Genomic DNA, 9,120 nt, shown 5'->3' with positions numbered 1-9,120 from the left:
TCTTCATAAGACCCACTATAGCTTTTGTAAAAAGTAATGTTAGACTAGTATCTTCCCCCATCCTTTTAACCTATTTGTATGTTTATGTAAAAAATGATGTTTTGGGGGGGTTATACAACAAATAGTTGGGTCTTGCTTTTTCGCTCAGTCTGATATCTTTGCCTTTTAATTGAGGTTTTTGACCATTCATATTAACATGGTGACTGATGCAGTTTATTTAAATCTACCAGTCTGCTATTTTCTATTTTTCCCCGTGTGTTCTTTGTCCCCCCCCTTTTTTTCCCCTCTTCAGACTTTTACTGGGATTGAGTTTTTTTTTTTTATCGTTCTTTCATCTCCTTTATTGGCTTGTTACCTATAAACTCTTTGCTTTGCTATCTTAATGGTTGCTTTAGGGTTGATATTATATATCTCTAACTACTACTTTATGTTTAGGGGCCTTAAACCCCTTATGTACTTACTTCCATTTCTCCCCAACTGGCCTTTGTGCTATCGTTGCTATACATTTTACTCCTCCATACATTGTAACCTCATATATATTTTTTATTATTTTTATTTTTGCTTTATATAATCAAATTTTAAAGATTTTTTTTCTTTGTCTTAGAGCATGCATGTGGGCGGAGAGAGGGAAGAGGGACAGAGGGGGAGGGAGAAGGAAAGGGAGAGAATCTCAAGCAGACTCCACACTGAGCATGGAGCCCAAAATGGGGCACAGTCTCATAACCCTAAGCTCATGACCTGAGCTGAAACCAAGAGTTGGACACTTAACTGACTGAGCCACCCAGGCACCCCTATACAATCAAATTTTAAAAAAAGATTTAAAAATAGGGGGAAAATGCTGTTAAATATACCCACATTTCTGGTGCTCCTCATTTCTTTGTAGATCCATATTTCCATCTTGTATCTTTTTTTTCCCTGCCTGTTAGACTTTCTTTAACATATTTTTGTAGTGCAAGTTTGCTGGACACGAATTCTTTCAGCATTCTTATAGCTTATGTCTTATGTTTTTATTTTACCTTTATTTTTTTGAAGATAGTTTTGCTGGGTATAGAATTCTAAGTTGTATGTGTTTTTTTGTTTTGTTTTTTTTTATGGGGGAAGGTGGGGTCTGGTTGCCTTTAAGGTTTTCTCTTTATTACTGGTTTTAAGAAATTTGATTACGATATTCTTTGGTATAGTTTTATTCATGTTTGTTGTGCTAAGTATTTGTCAAGTCTTTGGAATCTGTTCGTTTATAGTTTTTGCCAAATTTGGAAAAATTTCAACTATTGTTCATTCAGATATTTTTATGCCTCCCACCCTCTTCTTTGGGGACTTGAATGAGATATTTCCATTCAAGTTGTTCAATAGCCCACCGATACTCAGTTAATTATTTTTTTCAGTCTTTTTTCTCTCTCTCTTAACTTTTGATTAGTTTTCATTGCTCTGTCAAGTTCACTAATTATTTCTTACATAGTTTGTCAGCTGTTACTTCTATTCACTATGGTTTTCATGTCAGACATTTTATTTCTTTGGATATCTGATTTGGATTGTTTTTGTATCTTCCATGTCTGTACTTTTAATATCCTCAGTTTTTCCTCTACCCTCTTGAATATGTGGAATATTAATATTAACTTAATTGTTTTAAGGTCTTTTCCTACTAATTGATACCTGTGTCATATTTGCAACTATTTCTGTTCATTTGCTTTTCTCCTCATTATGGCTCATACTTTTCTGCTATATGTATGCTTGGTAATTTTTTTTAAATGAAGTATTTTTTTAAGATTTTTAAAATTTGAGAGAGAGCACAAGCTGGGGGGGAGGGGGAGAGGGAGAGGCAGACTCCCTGCTGAGCAGGGAGCCCCACGTGGGGCTTGATCCCAGGACCCTGAGATCATGACCTGAGCCACCCAGGCACCCCATAAATTGTTTTGCAGTAGTTGTGAATTTTGCCATGTTGAATAATTGGTATTTTTGCTTTTCTGTAAATATTCATGAGTTTGGTTCTTGGTTACTTTAATGGGCTATTTTATTAGGTGCAACCAGAGCAGCAATTAGTCTAGGGACAATGTAGGGATAAGATAGGGATATGTTTTTCAGTTAGTTTTTACCCACTTCTCTTTACCAAGTGATGTTAGCATCACATTGGTAATGTAGCACAAGTCCTTTGGGGGAAAATTAGATTTTATCAGTTAGATGTAGTCCCGTGATTTTTGAAAGGTGAAAAATGTAACAAAATTTACACAGTGAAGGTGAGATGGAGTCCTGCCTATTTTGACTATTGTCTGCTGACAAGTAAGGCTGTGCAAACATGAGTCATTTTTGTAATGATATCGCTCAGTTTGTTCTCCAGTTTTCTGGAGATAGAATTGTTATGGAGATGGTGACTGGACTCTTTGTTCCAATGCCCAGTCACCAATTCATAGATGTCAAGAAGTATTTGCGGAAGTAAAAGTAATGATTTCCTGATGTTTGAATTACAGCTGTAATATATGTTCTTACACATCATATTTCCAATGTAGACTTAGAGATAGTAGCTGTTCTGGTAGGATGCCTCCCTAGTATTCTGGGAGACATCCCTTGGCCGAGAACCTCCCCTTCCAACTTTTCCAACAATGATCTAGGTAGCAATTTAGCTGTATTAAATCCAACCCTTTCTACTTAAAATACCTAGATTGTTTCTTTATTGTTTCTAGAATGATAAAGTTCTATTTCATTTTTTAAAATTTATTTATTTTGATAGGGAGAGACACAGCGAGAGAGGGAACACAGGCAGGGGGAGTGGGAGAGGAAGAAGCAGGCTTCCCACGGAGCCGGAGGCCTGAGGCGGAGCTCAATCCCAGGACCCTGGGATCATGACATGAGCCGAAGGCAGACGCTTAACAACTGAGCCACCCAGGTGCCCCTCTATTTCGTTTTCTTAAAAACTACTTAAACCTTTTCTTATACTCTGTATTAAACCAGTTTATTAGTCCTGTCTTTATTTTACTTGTTTTAAACATAGTCATGTTAATTCTGTATTAGGTAAAACAAATGTTTGAATTCTTTGGTGGAGGACTCTTAATTCTTTGTCTTATTATTTCTTCTGACAATTTATTCATGCTGGTCTTTTTTCTCAGGTATTCTATGATTTTGGATTATGGGCTTATACTTGTTGGACTTTATTTGTGGGACTCCTATAAGGTCTGGATACCGATGTGCCCCTCCAAAAAATATATACACTTGTTTCTGCCAGCCCTTTGGGAAACCATAATTTTGGACCATTTTAATTTCTCATCTGTACAATTTAACCCTAGATCTGGACAGACTGTGGGCATGATTTTGCAGGCAGAGGATACTTCTACCTTTTCCCCTAAACCCATTCATTTGTCTTTTATTTTATGGTTGGATTATTTTTCCTAATTCACCATTTTACTGAGAGGGTAGTCCTGTGAGGTTCCTGGGCTATCTCATCCCAGTTACCTGCCTTGCATGGGTCCAAGTTTTTGTCCTTTGTCTATAAACTTAGATTTATTTTGTTTTCTTATTTGCCACATTTCTCTCTTTTGCATACTATTTCCACTTGTAAATAAATGATTGAGTTGTGTGGAATTCACTCTCATTTGTTATCTCACAGTGTTACCTGTACTGTCTTTTTTTTTTTTTTTTGGAACAGATAGATATAATCTCCATACATAACCTTGTTCTATAAAGTTGATTGACATTAACAACAATGTCTTAAAAGAGTTCTGCTTTTGATATATAAAGGTGAAGCTCTCATAATTTGGTGATATTTGGGTATCCTTTCTTTCCTAAATTGTATTTATTATATATTAGGTATATTAAAAATTTAAGATATTGAAAAAATATTTTTAAAATATGCTACAATACTTTGGGATAACTGTAAACTTCTTTCAAATGTTTTGGTCAGGAAGATGGAACTTCTGTAGATATTTTAGGCAAGAAGATTTAATATAGTAAGACGCTTACAAAATCATTGCATTGCTAAAGGAGTGGGTTCTGGGCTTGGCCTCTAGAATCACATCTGAGAACTAGACAGAACCAGTCCACCAGGTAAGCTGTCTCGTTTGAAGCCATTGGCAAAACTATGAATTCAAGGAGCTGAAATAAATAGGCTGTCACCACTGCCACTGCTTGACATCTGGAAGGCTGGAGAATAGTTACCTACAATTGTGTCCCAGTGATCAGGAACAAGAAATCAAGAAGATGCTGCTGCCTCTGTCACTGACACACCCACCTTTTGGCACAGAAGAATCTGGCAGGTGGACACTGGAACACAGAAGAAAAGTCTCACTTGTCAGTTGTCCTTGCTGGCCAGCAGAAACAACAACAACAAAAAAAATAGGAAAAATGGCCTCTGCCTCACTCAACTCTCACAAGACTTCATCCAATGGGTGTAACCTAATTTGCAACCAAAGACTAGGTGCAGTCAACTCCTGGGATGCCTGGTTTTTTTTAGCTTTCCATCCTCTTTAATTAGAAGCAAGGTAGAATGAAGGTGAGCAAGCCAATATACAGAATCTGTCAGTTATGTGTGTGTGTCTGTGTGTTCATGTGCATATATATGTATATAATATATATGTACAGAATAGTAATTTATATATAAATTATATATATTATATAATTACTATTGAATATACAATTATAATATATAATTTATAGTATATACATATGTAATAAATTGTATAGTTATATAAATTATTTTATGTATAATTATATAAATTATATGTATAATTATATGCATATTTTATGTACATGTAATTATACATGCCAATGTATGTAAATATAATGCAATAATTATATATGTGTATATAATATATATTATAAAATATATAATATAAATTACTATTGAATTTTTAAAAAGTGGTTACTACAATATATTTGTGTCATAGTGGTAATTTTTTTATATCATATTACAAACCTGAACTGTGATAAAATTCATCCTGCAGTTGATTTATCTGAACCAAACTTATGTGGATACAGATATATTGAAGTAGAAAAACCTGAGAAGTTGATAGAATATTTAGACTTAGCCAGATTATAGTATTCTAATTAAGTGTCATCAGCTTTTTTGATATAACACTCTAGCAGTAAAAAGAATGGGGAGCCATACACTTCCAGTTTCTGTATTATTTAACTAGGGATACCAAAGTTTAGCTTTAGTCTTGGTATTTGGCCAAATTCATTTATTTGGTTTTTGGGCAGTTGAATAATCAACTACTTTAGCACCATTTGTGGCTTTACTGAAATTGTGCATGAAATTACCGTATGATTATATAGGTTGCCATCATATCTAATCATAACATGTTAATGATTCTAGTCATAAAAATAAGTCATATTTAGATTTATTTTTAGCATCTGAGTATTGAATTTCAAATATAAAGTAAGCTTTCCAGATATAACCAAAAAAAATCTTGTGAGCTTCCTCTTGCAATTCCATCAGAGTATAAATTTGTAATTGTTATTGCAAAGTAAAATGTTGCAGTAAATGATGAGTATGAAAACTGCTAATTTTACATAGAAAACAATTTTCAAATTATTGAATAGGGAAAGAGATTGATAATTAGAAGATGGGGGGTGTGTATGTATACAGTATACACACTGGTTTATTACTTAGCCATAAAAAAAGCACTAAATCTTGCCATTTGTGAAAACATGGACAGACCTAGAGGGTATTATGCTAAGTGAAATGAGTCAGGCAGAGAAAGACTAGTACCATATGATTTCATTTATAGTGGAAACTGAAAAATAAAACGAAGAAAACAGACTCATAGATATAGAGAACAAACTGGTGGTTGCCAGAGGGGAGGGAGTTGGGGAATGAGTGAAATAGGTGAAGGGGCTTAAGAGGTACCAACTTCCAGTTAGAAAATAAGTCACAGAGAAGAAAAGTACAGCATAGGGAATATAGTCAATAATATTGTAATAATGTAAGGTGACAGATGGTGACTACACTTATGGTGGGCACTGAGTAATGTATAGAATTGTTGAATCACTATATTGCATTACCTGAAACTTATATAACCTCATATGTCAACTGTACTTCAATAATAAATATTTTAAAAGATTGAATTAATGTGGATATTGAGAGGTGCAATTATTCAATAACTTTATGATGAACATATATTCTTTTTTTTTTTTTTAAAGATTTTATTTATTTATTTGAGAGAGAGAATGAGAGATAGAAAGCACGAGAAGGAAGAGGGTCAGAGGGAGAAGCAGACTCCCTGCCGAGCAGGGAGCCTGATGCGGGACTCGATCCTGGGACTCCAGGATCATGACCTGAGCCGAAGGCAGTCGCTTAACCAACTGAGCCACCCAGGCGCCCAACATATATTCTTTTTTTTAAAAGATTTTATTTATTTGATAGAGACAGCGAGAGCAGCCATCTAGGTGCCCCTAACCACACATTTTTTTGTTGACTCAAAAAGAATGTATGTTCAGGCGCCTGGGTGGCTCAGTCGTTGAGCGTCTGCCTTCGGCTCAGGTCATGGTCCCAGGATCCTGGGATCGAGCCCTGCATCGGGCTCCCTGCTTGGTGGGAAGCCTGCTTCTCCCTCTCCCATTCCCCCTGCTTGTGTTCCCTCTCTCGCTGTGTCTCTGTCAAATAAATAAATAAAATCTTTTAAAAAATGTGGTTATTTGTGTTGTGGCATTATTTGAGTAATAGATTACAGCTACCCAAGTTGGTACTGAAGGTTGGGAGCTGTACAACAAAAACCTGAAGTATATGCTGTTGGCTTTTGGACAGTAGCAAGGTGAGAAAACTGTTCACTGAGGCTGGAGTAATGGTGAGGAAACTGCTTTATTAAGAAGCTGTTATGATGCATTTGATAAAACAGCTCTTTTTGCTATCTTAGAAAACAGAAAATCTAATGAACTTTGGCTTTGGGCAAGGACGTCTCCAGGAAAAATGAAGAAAGTGCCACCTGGTGGTTTTCAGCTGCATAGGCTAAAGTACTCCTACAAGAAGAGCTGAGCGAAGGAGGAAGGAGAAAGGGAGGAAACTGTTGTCTTATTTCCAGCCAGCTCCGCTAGCTAAGTCTCAAAGTAAGACATGGGCACACATCAAACATCAAATCAAGATTGTGACCATCAGATATTTTGATAAGACCTCTGAGTTAAGGTGGTACTGAGTAGATCTTCTCAGGTGGACAAAAGCCAAGGGCGTGGTCCCACAGAAGCCAGATCCAAAAGTAGCAGTAAGAAAATCTAAAGAAGCATATATTGCTACCAATTATAGGTACGGCTTTTGGGTGTGTGATGGACCACAACCAGACAAGAAAGCTCAAAAATTTTAAAGAAAGTGGTACTAGCAAAAACAGCAACTGCTTGGGCTAAACTAAAAGGTGATCCCGCTATAAAGATGTCTCTTGGCCCTTGGCTGTCTTTGGCAGGAAGCAGCTTGAGAAAGTCACTCAGCTGCTACCAAGGCTGGGAAAAGAGGGACATGACATCTCAGATAGTATAACCAAAAGCTGTGGAGAGCAGTGAGTCAGGGAGCAACTCCCAGGATGCAATTAGAGATTAGGCTCCAATCAGGAAACATTTCCCCGTTGCCAGAGAGGTGGGCCCGGGAGGTGATCAGAATTGTTAGGAACCAGCGACTATATGCTTCCATTTCTTCCCCCTGTCCAGCGAACTATTTATTGTGGTTATTCTATTCTCTTTTAATTATTATAGTGTGTGTGTGTGTGTGTGTGTGTGTGTGTGTGTGTGTGTGTAGGCAGATGGGCATTGTCATCTTGTCATTTTATTTCATAGATCTCTGGATCAAGAGGAGCTGCATCTGGACCTGACATATATCATGAAATCCTAGGCTTGAGGGCTGATGCTGTGATTGTATGAGAACTTCGGGGTTCCTGAGATGAGTGAATGTATTTTGCATGTGGAAGGGATGTGGTTATGGCCAGAGAGTGAGTGAACTGTCCTAGAACAGTTTCGTTAACGGTCTCACTTCTCCACCTCTCGTATTCATACTCTGTTACCATCTGCCTCTACAGTTTCACTAAAAGGTCAGATTTAATTTCTTTGCTTATTGATTACAAGTTTGGCCATGTGACTTGCTTTGCCAATGGGATGTTAGACTTGAAAAAACACAATGTTTCCACTTCCTCCCTTTGCCTTCATCATTAGAACATGCCTGGGCTAGGCTGCTGGAGGATGAGAGGAAGCACAGCCCAGCTTTCCAGTTGTCCATCCTTTTTCAGAAGACTTAAAATCAATTGCTGGGCCTGTGAGGCAGCCCAGCTGATACCAGCCTAAATTACCCACAGACTTAACAGATAAATAAAGGTAACAGTTATATGCCCCTGAGGTTTTGTGATTGTCTATTATACATTATTATTGTGTTAATTGGTAGTCATAATAATTTCTTATAATATACTTGATGAATCCTCTTCATCACAAAATATACAAAGAAAGTGTTAGGGAAAAAAGTGGTAGTGAAAACATACTTTCTTCTGACCCATTAAATCCCAAAACAACCTTTAAATGGAGGATAAAATTTAAAACAACTTATTAAAATGATTATTATAGACTGCCACTTGAACTTGTGTGTTTTATAGTATCAAATATGTATAGTGTCTGCAGGTTTAGTCTAGTAGCTGACAACACTGAGAAATTATTTTTCCCTGCACTCTATCAAACTTTAAAGTGTTGACTTCTAAATTCTTAAAACAAAATTGTAATATTTTTGGATAAACCTCAGATTTATCCTTATATCCCAGTTCATTTTATGATGGTGATAATAGAAACTGGTCAAAAAATTATTTTTTTATTGAAGAATAATTGACATATAATATTGTGTTAGTTTCAGATGTGTAACAGTGATTTGACATTTATATACATTATGAAATACCACAATAAGTCTAGTTACTACCTGTCACCATACAAAGTTGTTACAATATTATTGACTATATTCCCTATGCTGTACATTACATCTCCATGTCTTATTTTATAATTGGGAGATTATACATACTCTTAATTCCCTTAACGTATTTTGTCCATTCCTCCATGTCCTCTGCTCTGGCAAGCATCAATTTGTTCTCTGTATCTATGCATCTGTTTCTGTTTTGTTTGTTCATTTGTTTTTTTCCCCTTAGATTCCACATATAAGTGAAATCATATGGCATTTGTCTT

The sequence above is a fragment of the Eumetopias jubatus genome, unplaced genomic scaffold, assembly GCF_037043125.1.
Source record: "Eumetopias jubatus isolate StellerSeaLion01/CBP00866 unplaced genomic scaffold, mEumJub1_p1.0 scaffold_16, whole genome shotgun sequence".
NCBI lineage: Eukaryota > Metazoa > Chordata > Mammalia > Carnivora > Otariidae > Eumetopias > Eumetopias jubatus.
The sequence above is the reverse complement of the archived record's forward strand: the minus strand, read 5'-3'. Positions refer to the sequence as shown.